A 17,247-nucleotide genomic window follows, 5' to 3' on the forward strand; every position below is an offset into this window, starting at 1 on the left:
CTTTATAGTTGAGGCCCTTATAATTCAACGGTCTAGATCAAAGTACATCGACGGCTTAGATTGAATCCCACCTACCCAAAACAAGTGGCATTGCAAGTTGTCATGCAAGTGGGCATTCTCTCTAAAACCTTATCCTTCTAGAATCCTCCAAGGAACGGGCCAGGCTTAATGGTTCTGGGCAAGCCCAACACTCTGTATTATTCTCCTACAGAATTCGGTGCACACACGTCTCGGTTCAAATCCACGAGCCTTGACAAAATTTCCCCCATCGAACATGTAACACCCTCGTCACTTCTCTCGGACGCCTCGGTAATGATCCTTCACGGACTCGTAAGCATTCTCCAAGAACCGGGCCAACTCGTCTTGCCCAACAAGCCCAAGTTTGCGCATGTAGAACCTCGTTTGCGCCAATATCCATAGACCCAAAAGTTTAGTCCGTGACACTATGCGCGTGCTTTGAGAAACCCCACTTTCTATTGCCAAATTTGATTAATAATCTGCTCCAGTTAAACTAAACTCTGTCAAAGCAGAAGGAAATATCTCTTGTTTATGAAACTGTTCAAAGTTCAGTTGGTGCAGAAGGGCTCTGCTTCTACCCTGATGCCTCTATGGTGTCTATAATCTTCACGGTGTTAGCAATGGTTGCAGGGTTAGTGGGGTGCCAAATTTTTATGGCCCATATTGGAAGGTGAGAAAGGTGCCTGGTCCACCAACTATCCCACTGGTAGGACACATGCCTTTGATGGCTAAGTACGACTCTGATGTGTTTTCGGTCCTTGCTAAACAATACGGTCCTATTTTAAGGTCAGTTTTTTTAGTCGTTGCCTCATTTCCTCCTCCTGGTAATAGATTGATTTGATGCATCAGTTGTATAAGTCAACCCCTAACAAGCTTCTTTGTTTCTTAAATGACAAAACTTGGGGCTGGTTTTTGGTGGAGCGTAGGTTTCACATGGGAAGACAACCCTTGATAATTGTAGTAGATGCAGAGCTCTGTAAAGAAGTTGGAGTCAAGAAATTCAAGGACATTCCAAACAGAAGCATTCCCTCACCTATTGCTGCCTCCCCACTTCATCAGAAAGGTCTCTTTTTTACCAGGTTCTCTCATAAATTATTACATCAAAATCAAACTAGCTAACCCTAAAGAGGGTCTCTTTTTCATTGGTTTTATGTCATTTAAGATTAAGAATCTGTTGATACCTCTAATTCCAAGGATTCAAGATGGTCGACTATGAGAAACACTATCTTAACTGTGTATCAACCACCACAATTGGCAAGCCTAGTTCCATCCATGCAAAATTATATTGAATCCGCTACTGAAAATCTCCATTCATCCAAACAAGACATTGTTTTCTCTAACCTCTCACTCAAACTGGCAACGGATGTAATTGGACAAGCTATTTTTGGGGTTAACTTTGGCCTCACCAGACCACAGTCAATCAATCAGAGTGATGAAGTCTCTAACTTCATTAATCAACATATCAATTTCACAACACAACTTAAGATGGACTTATCAGGTGCTCTGTCGATTATACTAGGTCTACTTGTTCCCATATTGCAGGAGCCTTTCAGGCAGATTATTAAACGAATTCCGGGAACCATGGACTGGAAAATTGAGAGGACTAACAAGAAGCTGAGTGGCAGGCTTGATGAGATTGTATCAAACAGAATGAAAGACAAGAACCGAGGTTCAAAGGATTTCTTGTCTCAAATATTGAGTGCAAGGGAATCACAAAACGTGGCTACCAATGTTTTTATCCCAGACTACATAATTGCAGTTATTTATAAGCACCTTCTTGCTAGTTCAACAACCACTTCCTTTACATTGTCGTCGATCATCTATTTAGTTGCTGGACATCCCGAGGTTGAGAAAAATTTGGTGGAAGATTGATGGGTTTGGTCCACATGACCAGGTGCCAACTGCTTATGATCTCCAACATAAATTTCCTTATCTTGATCAGGCAAGTTCCCGTGGCTTCATTTTCCTTGCATTTTCACATTGTAACAATACTCAATGCTGGATTTATCTGTTTCTGTTTGCTGGTTTGACTTCAGGTGATCAAAGTAGCTATGAGGTTCTACGTAGTTTCTCCCTTAGTTGCAAGAGAAACATCAAAAGAAGTGGAGATAGGAGGTTACCTTCTGCCTAAGGTATTACATATAGGAAACTCGAATGTCATTTCATTTTCAGTTCATGGACTAATGGCCTTGATGTTCAGAGAACTTGGGTCTGGTTAGCGATTGGGGTCTTAGCAAAAGATCCAAAGAATTTCCCAAACCCAGATAAGTTTATACCGGAGCGTTTTGATCCAAAATGTGAAGAAACGAAGGCACCCTTATGCTCTTATACCCTTTGGAATCGGGCCTCGGGCATGTGTTGGCCAGAAGTTTTCCTTGCAGGAAATCAAACTCTCCTTGATTCATCTATACAGGAAATATACATTTCAACATTCTACCACCATGGAGAACCCTTTGGAGCTTGAATATGGCCTAGTTCTCAACTTCAAATATGGTGTAAAGCTCACTGTCACGAAAGAACATGACTATTGTATCTGACTGGGTTATATATTCTCAGTCGTATGAATGCAAAAACCTGTAATTCTATACGCCCAAAAGCCTAAAACAAATCAATTAAATTTTTATTACTACTACTGTCGTAACTGGTTTTCGTCCGGGTACGAAATATTTATTTGGCGGAAAAATTGATGTGAATAAATGGTTTTTGAAAATAATTTGGAAGTCGCCATCGGCCTTTTGGGTCAGGTAGGTCGAATACCTAAAAATTATTTTTTTAAAAGAGTTTTAAGAAAACATCAATTAAAAAAAATGAACTGATCTGCGTTTATAACCAAAAATTTGTTCTTTTTAATAATAAAAAGGGATTCGTGGTCGGATACGTTTAGGGAAGGATTAGCACCCCTACAACGCCCAAAATTGGTAATTTTTAATTATAATTTGTCTCTATTATTAAAAATTCCAAATATATTTAATTTATAATCCTATTATTTCAAAATTTTATATATATATATAAAATATATTTAAAAATATCGGAAAAGGACTTCTAGGTGCCTTAAGACAGCTCTTTTCTTTGATATTAATAAATATTAATTTACATAAAATTAAATAATATTTTTTATAATATTTAATTTTAAAATACCAGAATAGGACATCCAGTTGTATTAAGACTGCCCTTTTCTTCGATATTGAAAAATAAATATTAAAATAATTTATTAAAAAATATAAATTATTATTTATTATATATATTTATGACTACATAATAATAATAAAAATATTTAAATATATAAACAAGTAAAATTAAAACAATAAAAATACAATTAGAACGATATATTTAAAAGTAGTAAAATAAATGAAAACATTTAAAATTAGTGACTAAATTATAGTAAAATTAAAATTAAAAACCTAATTCATAATTAATCAAAATTATAGGGATTAAACATGCTATTTTCTTATTTTATTAATTTAGTGACTAAAATAAAACTTATCTAAAATTCGAATATCAGATTAAAATAAATTAAAAATATAAACTCGGGATTAAAATATTAATTATTAAAATTAAGGGATTAAATCTGTTATTTACCCTAAATATATTATTTTAATATAAAGGACTAAAATAAATAAAACTAAAATTTAAAGATCAAATTAAAAGTATTATAAATTGATTTAGTGACTAAAATGTAAGAGATACAAGTTATAATGGCTGCGGACGGGATTTAACAATTAAAATTTGCACAAATAGTCCTTCCCAAAACGACGTCATTCGGGAAGGCCTATTTAAGGTCTGAAACGGCTGGCCCGAAGGGCCAGCCTTCATTTCTCAGTTTCTCCTCTCTCTATCTTCTCTGAGAGAGAATTTTCTCTCTCGCTTCTCTCTAAAACAGAGAGAAGCCAGCCGGCCGGCAGCCGTCCGCCGGTGTTCTTCCGCCGCCGGCCACCGCCTTCGGTGGCCGGAATAAACATTTTTTATACTAAAACATAGATTGGACCGTCCTAATGACGGTTCCGATGGCTTTTTCTTTTAAACGCCTCCCGATCGGAGCAAATCTAAGAAATATACCTTCGGTTTTCGAAGGTTTTGGTGAGGTCCGGTGGTCGTGGCTTCCTCGGTAAGCTTCTCTTTTTTTTTTCTTCTGTTTCTTTGCTGGTTTGTTGGGTTGTTGTTCTCTGTTTTGTTGTTTTTGCTCTGTTTCTGTCTCTCCGGCTCTGTTGTTCTCTGTCTTTGTTCGCAGATGGGGTGATGGCTTTATAGCCATCACCGGTGTGGCCATCGAACCGGGTAAAAGAATACCCTTCGGTGAGTCACCGGACTCCCAGTGGTGACTCACCCCATAGCCATAGCGTGAACGGCTGGCGTTGGAGCTTCTGGAGCCTTCGGTTGGGGCGTGGCAGCGGCTGGAGCAACGTGGAGCGGCGGCAGCTGGTGTAGTCCCTAGGGTATCATAACCCTAGGGTTTCGTCTGGCGCCATCTGGACCGTTGGATCTTGCCAGATCCAACGGTGGCAAGCTGAGGCGGCTGGGAGAAGAGAGAAACCCTAATCTGGTTTAGGGTTTCCATTAGGCTTCTGGATTTGGGCCACCATTTGTAATTGGGCCTCCATTTTGGGTTTTGTAATATTAAATAATATATATTAATAATAATAATCATTATAATTATAATAATAATAATTATTATATAAATAACATTAAAATGAAAAAAAATGAATATCTTCAGCTGCCCCTCTTTGCTTATTCTTAATAAGAATAGAGCAAAGACGAAAAGATAATAAGTTTTTTTTTCATTTGACTTCACTTGATTAATATGGAGATGTTGAATAAATTCTTCTCTTTCTTCAGATGAGTTCTTCTTATTATGAACTTTCCACTGGGGATGATGTTGACCTCTTTCCTTCTATGATAGAGTCATTCAAAAGGTTGAATAAGCTCTTCTTATTATGAACTTTCTCTTCTTCAGATGAGTTCTTCTCATTATGAACTTTCTCTGTAAAGGTTGATCCATTAAGTGATGAATTTGAACAAAAGTTGAACAAATTCTTCTCATTATGAATTTCTTCTTTCAGATGAGTTCTTCTCATTATGAAATTCTTCTTCTTCATATGAGTTCTTCTCATTATGAACTTCTTCTTCCTTCTTCAGATGAGTTCTTCTCATTATGAACTTTCTCTGGAAAAGCTGATCCATCGAGTGATGGATTTGAGCAAAAGGTTGAACAAGCTCTTCTCATTATGAACTTCTTCTTCCTTCTTCAGATGAGTTCTTCTTATTATGAACTTCTCTGGAAAAGCTGATCCATCAAGTGATGGATTTGAGCAAAAGGTTGAACAAGCTCTTCTCATTATGAACTTCTTCTTCCTTCTTCAGATGAGTTCTTCTTATTATGAACTTCTTCTGGAAAAGCTGATCCATCAAGTGATGGATTTGAGCAAAAGGTTGAACAAGCTCTTCTCATTATGAACTTCTTCTTCTTCTTCAGATTAGTTCTTCTCATTATGAACTTCTTCTTCTTCTTCAGATGAGTTCTTCTCATTATGAACTTTCTCTGGAAAAGCTGATCCATCGAGTGATGGATTTGAGCAAAAGGTTGAACAAGCTCTTCTCATTATGAACTTCTTCTTCCTTCTTCAGATGAGTTCTTCTTATTATGAACTTCTCTGGAAAAGCTGATCCATCAAGTGATGGATTTGAGCAAAAGGTTGAACAAGCTCTTCTCATTATGAACTTCTTCTTCCTTCTTCAGATGAGTTCTTATTATGAACTTCTTCTGGAAAAGCTGATCCATCAAGTTATGGATTTGAGCAAAAGGTTGAACAAGCTCTTCTCATTATGAACTTCTTCTTCTTCTTCAGATTAGTTCTTCTCATTATGAACTTCTTCTTCTTCTTCAGATGAGTTCTTCTCATTATGAACTTTCTCTGGAAAAGCTGATCCATCGAGTGATGGATTTGAGCAAAAGGTTGAACAAGCTCTTCTCATTATGAACTTCTTCTTCTTCAGATTAGTTCTTCTCATTATGAACTTCTTCTTCTTCTTCAGATGAGTTCTTCTCATTATGAACTTTCTCTGGAAAAGCTGATCCATCGAGTGATGGATTTGAGCAAAAGGTTGAACAAGCTCTTCTCATTATGAACTTCTTCTTCCTTCTTCAAATGAGTTCTTCTTATTATGAACTTCTTTGGAAAAGCTGATCCATCAAGTGATGGATTTGAGCAAAAGGTTGAACAAGCTCTTCTCATTATGAACTTCTTCTTCCTTTTTCAGATGAGTTCTTCTTATTATGAACTTCTTCTGGAAAAGCTGATCCATCAAGTGATGGATTTGAGCAAAAAGTTGAACAAGTTCTTCTCATTATGAACTTCTTCTTCCTTCTTCAGATGAGTTCTTCTCATTATGAACTTTCTCTGGAAAAGCTGATCCATCAAGTGATGGATTTAAATCTTTGCTAAAATCTTTGAAATTCCTATCAAAATTCAACATGGATAACTGAATGAAAATGCACCTATTTTTGCAAATGCCTAAATATGATGCATGATTGTTAAGTTATTTGATTTCATATTGGTGAACTGTATATTTCTTCATTTGTAGAAACCCAATAAATCTTTCTTCTTCAAATCAGAGAATCTATCATCTTTGACAAATGTAGATGTAGATATAATGTCATAAAACCTCTTGAGAATAAAACTCAATAGTATAGGCTCTTGAAAAGCTTGCATTCATGCAACATGTTAATTCTGATAACAACTCATCTGATTATGAAGTGATCTTTCAAGATGATTTCACATTCTGATAACAACTCATCTGATTATGAAGTGATCTTTCAAGATGATTTCACAGATATCGATAGTTCTTTTAATTCCGAGAAATCTTGAATTCTGATTCTGATGATGAGAATAAACTGTTATACTTGACAAAAATGGGATTCTCAGAGGCTGAGACTTCAATAGCCAAGAAGAGATGTGGTTCAGATTCATCAATTACAAAATTGATAGATTTTATATATGCTGCTCAAATGACTAAGGCTACTGACACATTTCTTCCGGTAAAAGATGGGAAGCCATTATGCAATGATCCCAATTACAAGAAAAGGCGAAACCTGGGCTATGATTTTTGGGAAAGGAATAAGCAAAAGAAGCTTTAAAAGAAACTTCTTAATGAAGACGATCATACAATTCATCTTTTAATTCCAATGATTGTTTCTGGGTTTTATATCAAACCAAATCAGATAACTCAAAGAATACTTCCAGAAGATGCTATTAGCACATTCCTCTTCCAAATTCAATAACTGGTTCTGTGGTTTCATATCAAACCAGATCAGATAACTCAAAGAACACTTCCAGAAGATGCTATTAGCACATTCCTCTTCCAAATTCAATAACTGGTTTTACCAAACCAGATCAGATAACTCAAAGAACACTTCCAGAAGATACTATGAGCACATTCATCTCTCAAATTCAATGATTGGTTTTACCAAACCAAATCAGATAACTCAAAGAACACTTCCAGAAAATGCTATGAGCACATTCATCTTTCAAATTCAATGATTGGTTTTACCAAACCAGATCAGATAACTCAAAGAACACTTCCAGAAGATGCTATGAGCACATTCATCTTTCAAATTCAATGATTGGTTTTACCAAACCAGATCAGATAACTCAAAGAACACTTCCAGAAGATGCTATGAGCACATTCATCTCTCAAATTCAATGATTGGTTTTACCAAACCAGATCAGATAACTCAAAGAACACTTCCAGAAGATGCTATGAGCACATTCATCTCTCAAATTCAATGATTGGTTTTACCAAACCAGATCAGATAACTCAAAGAACACTTCCAGAAGATGCTATGAGCACATTCATCTCTCAAATTCAATGATTGGTTTTACCAAACCAGATCAGATAACTCAAAGAACACTTCCAGAAAATGCTATGAGCACATTCATCTTTCAAATTCAATGATTGGTTTTACCAAACCAGATCAGATAACTCAAAGAACACTTCCAGAAGATGCTATGAGCACATTCATCTCTCAAGCTAATGTTTGGACTGGGATATCACAGTACTTATTAGATGTAAAGCCAGAATTTGTAGATTCGAAGCATTTTCATGCTACTATACTGAAAAGGGCTATATTCATAATTCTGCCAATTAAGAACATATTTTCTCTTTATTCTGCTTCCTCCATGTGCTGATGCTTTTCCATTGACAAAGAAATGATGGCCTTCCTGGGATCCAAGAACAAAGTTGAACTGTTTATAAACATGTACAGGAAGTGCCAAATTGATAAAAAGGATCTGTAAGGCTCTTAAAGCTTATGACAATGAATCACATTTGAATGTCCAAAAGTATGTTCTTGATGAGTGCTGAAAATGGAATCTAGTATGGGTTGGAAGGAATAAAGTTGCTCCACTTGGATCTGATGAGGTGGAAATGCTTCTAGGTTTCTCTAAAAACCATACACAATAATCTGTATAGAGACATGTTCCATGGTGGTATCAATGTCCTGTCTCTTTTCTCTGGGATCAATTGATGCAGAAGTTGCCTTTTACTGTCTTGGCATACTTTTGAAAGCAGATGTGCAAGAACTGAATGATGATCGATTGGAGCAATTGATGAGTAGATTTGTCGAATTCGACCTTGTTGTCAGTTGTATCTAGCATAACAACCTTATTGTTCATGGCTTTAAGATGGTGATGATTTGCTTACTTTGTATTCCATGTATTTAAAAGTATTAACATAAAGTGATATTCAGAAATCTTTAACTTATTTCAAAATTATGTTAATTCATAGAAGAATAAATTGAATTTTCGAAAATAAATTGAATCTCAAATAAATTGAACTTGAAATAGATAGAATTGTATTCAAAGTTATGGCAAGCATAAGAATGATAAAAATTCAAATGTCTCAACAAATTATTAGCATAAGTATTTCTAAATTAATCAAGTTGACACAATTTAGAGAAATGATGTAAGCTTTTGTCTGGAAGATCTCAAACGTTGTCAAAATGCTTGTAGATGTGAAGTTTCTCCCAAACTGTCAAAATCTTAAGAGGGTTCAATTGCCAGATGCCTAATATCAACATGCATTTGAGCTGCCCTTTCAGGTTTTCAACTCAAATCCTTCCTTTGGTTACAAGATGCCCTTTGCGGGTTTTCACCTTGACCCCCCTTTTTCTTCTTTTTTCTCTTTTTTTTTCTTTTTCTCTTTTTTTTTCTTTTTCTCTTCAAGCATAATATTTCTTGATAGAATCTGAGTTTATTGGATTTCTCAGAATTTTCCATCCATTTTTGCCAAGATCAACGCTCCTCCGGAAAAGGCCTTTTTCACAACGTATGGCCCTTCCCAATTAGGCATCCATTTCCCACGGAAATCTTTATGTATAGGCAAAATCTTTTTTAGTACTAGATCACCCTCTTGGAATTCTCTTGGATGTACTTTTTTGTCATGAGACTTCATCATCCGTTTCTGATACATCTGTCCATGACAAATAGCTTTCAATCTTTTCTCCTCAATAAGGTTCAATTGATCAAATCTAGCTTGGATCCATTCAGATTCATCCAATTTTATTTCTCTCAATATTCGAAGCGATGGAATCTCAACTTCAATTGGTAAGACTGCTTCCATCCCGTAGACTAAAGAAAACGGTGTTGCCCCAGTAGATGTTCGAACAGTAGTTCGGTATGCATATAAAGCAAAAGGTAACTTCTCGTGCCAATCTTTGTAAGTTTCAGTGGTCTTTGTAATGATTCTCTTGATGTTCTTATTTGCTGCTTCAACTGCCCCATTCATCTTTGGACGATACGCCACTGAGTTTGCATGTTTGATCTTAAACTGTGCACAAAGTTCGGTCATCATTTTATTGTTCAGGTTCAGAGCATTATCTGTAATGATCCTTTCTGGTAGGCCATACCGGCAAACTATCTCTTTCTTTATGAATTTGCAGACTGTGGACCTCTTAATATTGGCATATGAAGCAGCTTCAACCCATTTGGTAAAATAATCAATTGCCACAAGGATGAAACAATGTCCATTCGATGCTTTTGGTGTGATTGTACCAATGACATCTATTCCCCACATAGAAAATGGCCAGGGTGCTGCCATTACATGTAAAGGAGATGGGGGTACATGAATCTTGTCTTCATATATCTGGCATTTATGACATTTCCTTGCATAATCAATGCAATCTGTGTGCATGGTAGCCCAATAATATCCATATCTCATTATTTTTCTGGCCATGGAAAGACCATTTGCATGTGTTCCACATATTCCACTGTGTACTTCTTCAATGATGCTTCGAGCTTCGCTGGTATTTAAACATCTCAATAGCATTTGATCATTGCTTCTTCTATACATAATCTCGTCATCAAGAAAATATCCAGCAGCCATTCTTCTCAAGGTTCTTTTATCAATTTCCGATGCATTTGGTGGATAACTTTGATTTTTGATATATTGCAGAATATCATGATACCATGGTTTACCATCTACCTCTTCTTCCACACTATAACAATGTGCAGGAATTTCATATACTTGCATTTTGATTGGCATCATATCAACTTTCTTAGTTGCCTGAAACATAGCAGCTAATGTAGCCAAAGCATCTGCCATTTGATTTTCTTCTCGAGGGAGATAATTGAAGGTGACTCTCTCAAATTCTTTCACTAATTCGAGGGTAAAATTTCGGTATTCCAATAATTTGGGATCTTTTGTTTCCCATTCTCCTCGCAATTGATACACCACTAACGATGAATCTCCGTATATCTTGAGACATTTGATTTTTCTTTCTATAGTTGCTTTCAATCCCATGACACAAGCTTCATATTCCGCCATGTTATTGGTGCAAAAGAACTCCAGTCTACTTGTAAAGGGATAATAAATATTTTCTGGAGAAATTAATATTGCCCCGATTCCTCGTCCCAAAGCATTAGATGCTCCGTCAAAGTAAAGCTTCCAAGTTGTAAATGCATCATTTGTTCTGACTTCTTCATTCATGGATATGCACAACAAATCTTCATCGGGAAAATTGAAACTCAAAGGTTGATAATCATTTGATACACGACTGGCCAGAAAATCAGCTATGACACTTCCTTTTATCGCTTTTTGGTTGACATATACAATATCAAACTCAGATAATAACATCTGCCATCTAGCCATTCTGCCTGTCAAAGCTGGTGATTCCATTAAGAATTTTAAAGGATCAAGTTTTGATATCAACCAAGTAGTATGGTATAATATATATTGTCTGAGTCTTCGAGTAGTCCACACCAAGGCACAACATAATTTTTGTATTGGTGGATATCGAATTTCACAGTCAGTAAATTTCTTACTCAAATAATAAATAGCTTTTTCTTTCCTTCCAGATTCATCATGCTGTCCCAGTACACATCCCATCGAATTTTCGAAGACCGTCAAGTAGAGAATTAATGGTCTATCAGGCATTGGTGATACTAAAATAGGGGCATTGGATAAATATTTCTTAATAATATCCAAAGTTTCTTGACATTCATCATTCCAGACTTCAGGATTGTTCTTTCGAAGTAATTTGAACACTGGATCACATTTGTCAGTTAATTGACAAATGAACCGAGATATATAATTTAATTTTCCCAAAAAGCCTCGAACTTCTTTTTTTGTATCGGGTGGTGGAAGATCTTGAATTGCTTTTACTTTATCTGGATCAATCTCGATTCCTTTTTTGCTGACCACAAATCCCAAAAGTTTCCCGGAAGTTACCCCAAAAATGCATTTAGCGGGGTTAAGCTTTAATTGATACTTCCTCAATCTCTGGAAAAGCTTTCTCAGATTTTGAATATGTTCCTCTTCAGTTCGGGATTTGGCAATCATGTCATCCACATATACTTCAATCTCTTTATGCATCATGTCATGAAACAAAGTTACCATGGCTCTTTGATATGTTGCCCCTGCATTTTTCAATCCAAATGGCATCACTTTATAGCAGAATGTGCCCCACATGGTTACAAATGTTGTTTTTTCCATGTCTTCAGGATTCATTTTTATCTGATTATATCCTGAAAAGCCATCCATAAAAGAAAACCATGCGTGTCCTGCAGTATTGTCTACCAATGTGTCTATGTGGGGTAATGGAAAGCTATCTTTCGGACTAGCTTTGTTGAGATCTCTGTAATCCACACACATTCGAACTTTTCCATTTTTCTTCGGTACGGGAACAATGTTGGCTACCCATTCTGGGTATTTAGATGCCTGTAGGAAACCTGCATTAATCTGTTTCATCACTTCCTCTTTGATCTGCAACAACATTTCTGGCCTCATTCGTCTGAGCTTTTGTTGGACCGGTTTATATTCTGGATTGATTGGAAGCTTGTGTATCACTATATCTGTGCTTAAACCAGGCATATCTTGATAAGACCAAGCGAAGATATCTTTGAACTCTTGAAGAAGATTTATCAATTCTTGTTTTATCTGGATTGTCAGAGTAGTACCAATTTTCACCTCTTTCATTTCTTCATCTGTTCCCAAATTCACATTCTTAATCTCTTCTTTGTGGGGTAGAATTTGTTTGTCTTCTTTTTCTACCAATCTTAATAGTTCAGTAGGAACATCACATTCCAGTTCATCCTCACACCCATTGATTTCTTCCAGACATATGGGTTGCTCTAAATTAATCTCTTGATTAAATTTAGGAATAAACATGCTATTAACATGGTGACACCTGCAAATTTAAGTCAGACATATTTCCGAAAGAATATAGTAAATTTATGAAATAAATAAATGTAAAAATGTAAGATAATGTAAAGAATGATTGCCATATGAAAATTTTAAAGAAAATTTCTTATATTTAACATAATTTCCTTTACAAGATAACAAAAGGTTTTCATATTTTTGAGCTAAACATAAAGATTAGTTCTGAATATTACTCTGCGTTAATATTAAAAACTATAGGAAGATCTTCAGTGGTCCAATTGTTGAGTGTTTCTCCAGGAAAACATGGGCGAATCCTATCCAAGTATTTGCCAGTCTTGTTGTCATTCATGATCATGTTGATAAATAATCCATTCATAGCTTCTTCAACTATGTTTTGATCTTTCGTCAACTTTTCTTCTTTAAAGGCTTCAACAAGCTGCTGTTCTACATTAATTGTTCCCCTGATCTGAATGTGGTCTTCAACTGTGGGAAAAACATGTGTTCCCAAAGGATTTCTTTCCCTTTCAACCTTGCCTTTCTGTCTTCACATCTTCTTTTCATATCTTTGTTCTTTTACTGAAAATTGGGCTTAAATCCAAGCCCAAAACGATCTTTCTTCATCTGTATATTTACAGGAACCGAAATCCCTTGAATATTCTTTCCTAAACCTTTCCCAGCTTTAGCTCCGATGCCTAAAGTTTGTCGTACCGTCATCTTGGTGCAATCAGATAATCTGGGGTATGGAATTTTGCTTCCTTCTGCAATAAAGGTTGCATTGACAAATTCAAGAGCTCGGAAAGAGCATTCAAGTGCATCATCATTGGTTTCAATATATGGAACATCACTTGTTATAGATGCAATGATTTCTTCTTCAGCTCCTACGCATATTAGTTGTCCATCAACAACAAATTTCAATTTCTGATGTAATGAAGAAGGAACGGCTCCTGCTGAATGAATCCATGGCCTCCCTAATAAACAATTATATGTAGGGTGGATGTCCATCACCACAAAGTCAATATTGTACACGACTGGTCCAATTAACAACGGTATTTCCATTTTCCCGAGAACCTCTTTTTGAGTACCATCAAAGGCTCGCACTACATTCTGATAACTCTTCATGTGTGATCGATCCACAGGCATTCTTTGAAGTGTGACTAGAGGCATCAAGTTGAGAGCGGATCCATTGTCAATCAATACTCCTGGCAACACATGGCCATGACAATGTGTCGTGATATTCAAAGCTTTTACTGACCCCATTCCGCCTTCAGGTATTTCATCATCCGTGAACGTTATGTAATTGTCAGCGGCTATATGTCCCACAATTCTGTCAAGTTTATTGAGGGATATATCTTCAGGGATAAATGTTTGATTGAGAATTTTCATCAAAGCATTTCTATGTGCTTCTGAATTCATCAATAGATCAAGAATAGAAATTCTCGCTTGTTGTTTGTGTAGTTGTTCAACCACACTATACTCACTATGTTTCAGGAATTTCAAAAATTCTTGAGCTTGTTTTTCTGTCACAGGCTCATTGAATGCTGGAGGGGATTCATCATCAAATACCTTCTGAGGCATTGCCATGGCTTTTCCTTTTGCTTTCACTTGTTCTGAAGCATTGGATGTTTCGGGAGAGTAACATCTCCCACTTCTTGTAAAGAATCCGACTTCGCTTACTGCTTCAGACGTCGATGTTGTACCCAAACTCTGTATTTTCTCTTATATTTTTTCTAGAGAAACAGATCCTCCTACCATTGAAACATTGGTAGTATAATTCCAAGGTACCCTGCGGGTATCTTTGTATGGAAATGGTAGAGGAGTGGTGATAACTATTTTTGACTTTGTTGGTGCCGGGATTACTGTAGATGATTTCACATTAATGATCACAGGATCATTTGTTTTTTGACTAGGTTTAGAATCCTCTGATGAGCAAACATCATCTTCTTTTTTCCCTGGTTCTTCTTCAAAGAATTCTATTTCTCTGTTGTTCATCAATTTTTGCACCAAATCCCTAAACTCAAGACATAGTTGAATTTCATGCCCCTTCTTTTGATGATATTCACAATAATTCTTGCCTTCATTATGCTTTGGCCTGAATTGTTGTGGAATTATACCGGCTAAAGAGAGTTGTTGAAATACCCAAACAAAAGAAGATTTAATTTCAGAAATGTCAGTTTTTGCTTTCTTTCTATTCTCTTCCTGAATTGCATTCACATTTTTATCTCCATGATTTGGCAATGGATGATTTGATGCAGATGGTGTATTGAATTCCAACTTTCCAGTGTTGATCAAATTTTGAACCACCCTTTTGAATGCCAAACAGTTTTCAATAGAATGACCCGTAATTCCTTCATGGTAAACACAGTGTGCCTTTGTATCATACCAAGGAGGGAATGGTGGTTGCATGGGAACCAAAGGATAGGGCCGTATGACATCTGCTTTTAACAGTGAATCATAGATCTCAGCATATGGTACTGGTAAAGGTGTAAAAGACAACCTTTCATTTTCCTTTCGAGATCCTCTGGACTCTGCTCGATTAGTGTTTGTTTCCTCTTTCTTAACCCTTGGCTGGGTTATTGTAACACTTTTCGATGAATCCTTATTGTAAGAGTTTGCATTGTTAACTTCATTCTCTTTTTTCCAGTACATAGGTCTTTTGGAACTAGACCCCTCATTTGATTCAATTTTGCCACTTTTTAAGACATTTTCAATGAGTTCTCCAGAAATGACCAAATCTGCAAAATTTATGGTTGCATTCCCCATTAGATGATTTAAATAAGGAGCTTTCAATGTATGGACAAATATTACTGTGGCCTCTTTTTCTGACAAAGGTGGTTGAACTTGGGCTGCTGTGTCACGCCATCTCTGGGCATACTGTCTGAACGTTTCATTATTCTTTTTCTCCAAATTTTGGAGAGTCCATCTATCAGGGACCATGTCTGTTACGTGGCGGTACTGCTCTAAGAATGCTTTAGCCAGATCTTTCCAGGATCTAATGTTGGCTTTGGTCAATTGAGTATACCATTTTAAAGCTGGTCCTGTCAAACTATCCTGAAAGCAGTGAATTAACAATTTCTCGTCTTTCACGTATCCTGCCATTCTGTGGCAAAACATAGTAATGTGGGATGAAGGGCATGTAGTACCGTCATATTTATCAAATTCGGGAGCTTTGAACTTGATGGGGAGGATTAGGTCTGGAACCAAACTCAACTCACTAGCGTCAAACCCATAAAATGATTCAGTTATTTCCACAGATTTCATTCGTTCTTCTAAGCTCTTGATCTGTCTAGTCAATTCTTCATTTACCTTTTCTTTCTCATTCAGCTCATTCAAATCTGGGATTAAATGCTCAGTATTAAAATCCCCTATTTTCACATCTGATATAAGCGGATTTTTGCTTGAAGATGCAGGATCCACTTGTCTATTTTCATGTGGTGTGGCTTCTTGAAATGCTGATGTACGAGCATTGATTTGTATAGGTGTAGTACCAGAATGATAAATTGGTTCTGGTGGAAAACCTAGAGGATACATAGGTTCTTGGTCGAAAGATACAGGATTTTCATGCATTTTTCCAATGATAGCCTGTCTTTTAAACATGTCCTCTATTTTCTGCATCATGCTGTCTTGTGAATTTGCAATATTGGCTTCAATTTTTTCCAGCTTCATTCTCATTTCTGCTTGTTCTTTATTATGCTGTTCCTCAATACGTTGTATTTTATCATCCATAATTCTCTTAGTAGCTTGTCTAGTACCGTAGTGATGTTGTATTTCTCTTTTGGCCAGAATAACTGCGATTGAAAAATCTTTTGATATTATTTTTTCCAAATTTTAATTAATTAATTTTATCTTAATAATAAAAATTATACATAAAGAAAATTATGAAATGAATAATGAATGTATGCAAAATGCATGTATGCAAAAAGGTATTGATCCCAAAAAGTTAACTGTCATAGAACAACTTTCATCGGCATACAAAAGTTTCTTTATAATAGTTCATAACTACAGATAAGGCGTAGCTTTCCTATTAAGCTTTATAATTTCTTTCATTAACCATGACACCTTCTTTCCGCACTTAGAAACTGGATCAACGTGATGCTCAATTATTTTGGCTTCAACAGCTAGTTCCCCAACATATCTAGCAACTTCGCTCATTTGTACCATGGCCTCGAACACCATATTACTTCTTTCTTCACTTCATTCAACATAGAAATCAGTTGACTTTTGCCATTGTTCATTCGTTCCTTCAAGAGTTTGCTCTAACTCAGTGATTCTGACTTGACAATTGTGCAGAATTTTTTCAAGATCTCTAATGCGTCTTCGCAGTGAAGCACTTTCCTCATTACTTTCTTTGAGATCATTAGGTCCTAGACAAACCTTTTCTTGAAATAATGATTCTTCAAGTCGCAAAATGTAAGCGTTAAACTCTGAGTTTTTATTTCTAGACTGATCCAGATCTTCTTCAAGTTTTGTTCGTGCTTCTTGCGTTCTTTGATTAATCTTCTGGATTTGAACATTCTTGTTGCTGCATCTTTGCATCCAATTGCTAGCCACTTCTTGCTCTACCTCAATTTTGGTGTTGAA

At 36.2% G+C, this 17,247-nt stretch overlaps 1 pseudogene; it reads left to right on the plus strand.

Annotated features, from left to right (window-relative positions):
- Nucleotides 1–534: 534 nt before the first annotated feature.
- LOC120218686 lies at nt 535–2,644 on the plus strand (annotated as a pseudogene).
- Nucleotides 2,645–17,247: the final 14,603 nt, after the last annotated feature.

The sequence above is a fragment of the Hibiscus syriacus genome, unplaced genomic scaffold (assembly GCF_006381635.1).
Source record: "Hibiscus syriacus cultivar Baekdansim isolate YM2019G1 unplaced genomic scaffold, ASM638163v2 tig00110201_pilon, whole genome shotgun sequence".
Lineage (NCBI taxonomy): Eukaryota > Viridiplantae > Streptophyta > Magnoliopsida > Malvales > Malvaceae > Hibiscus > Hibiscus syriacus.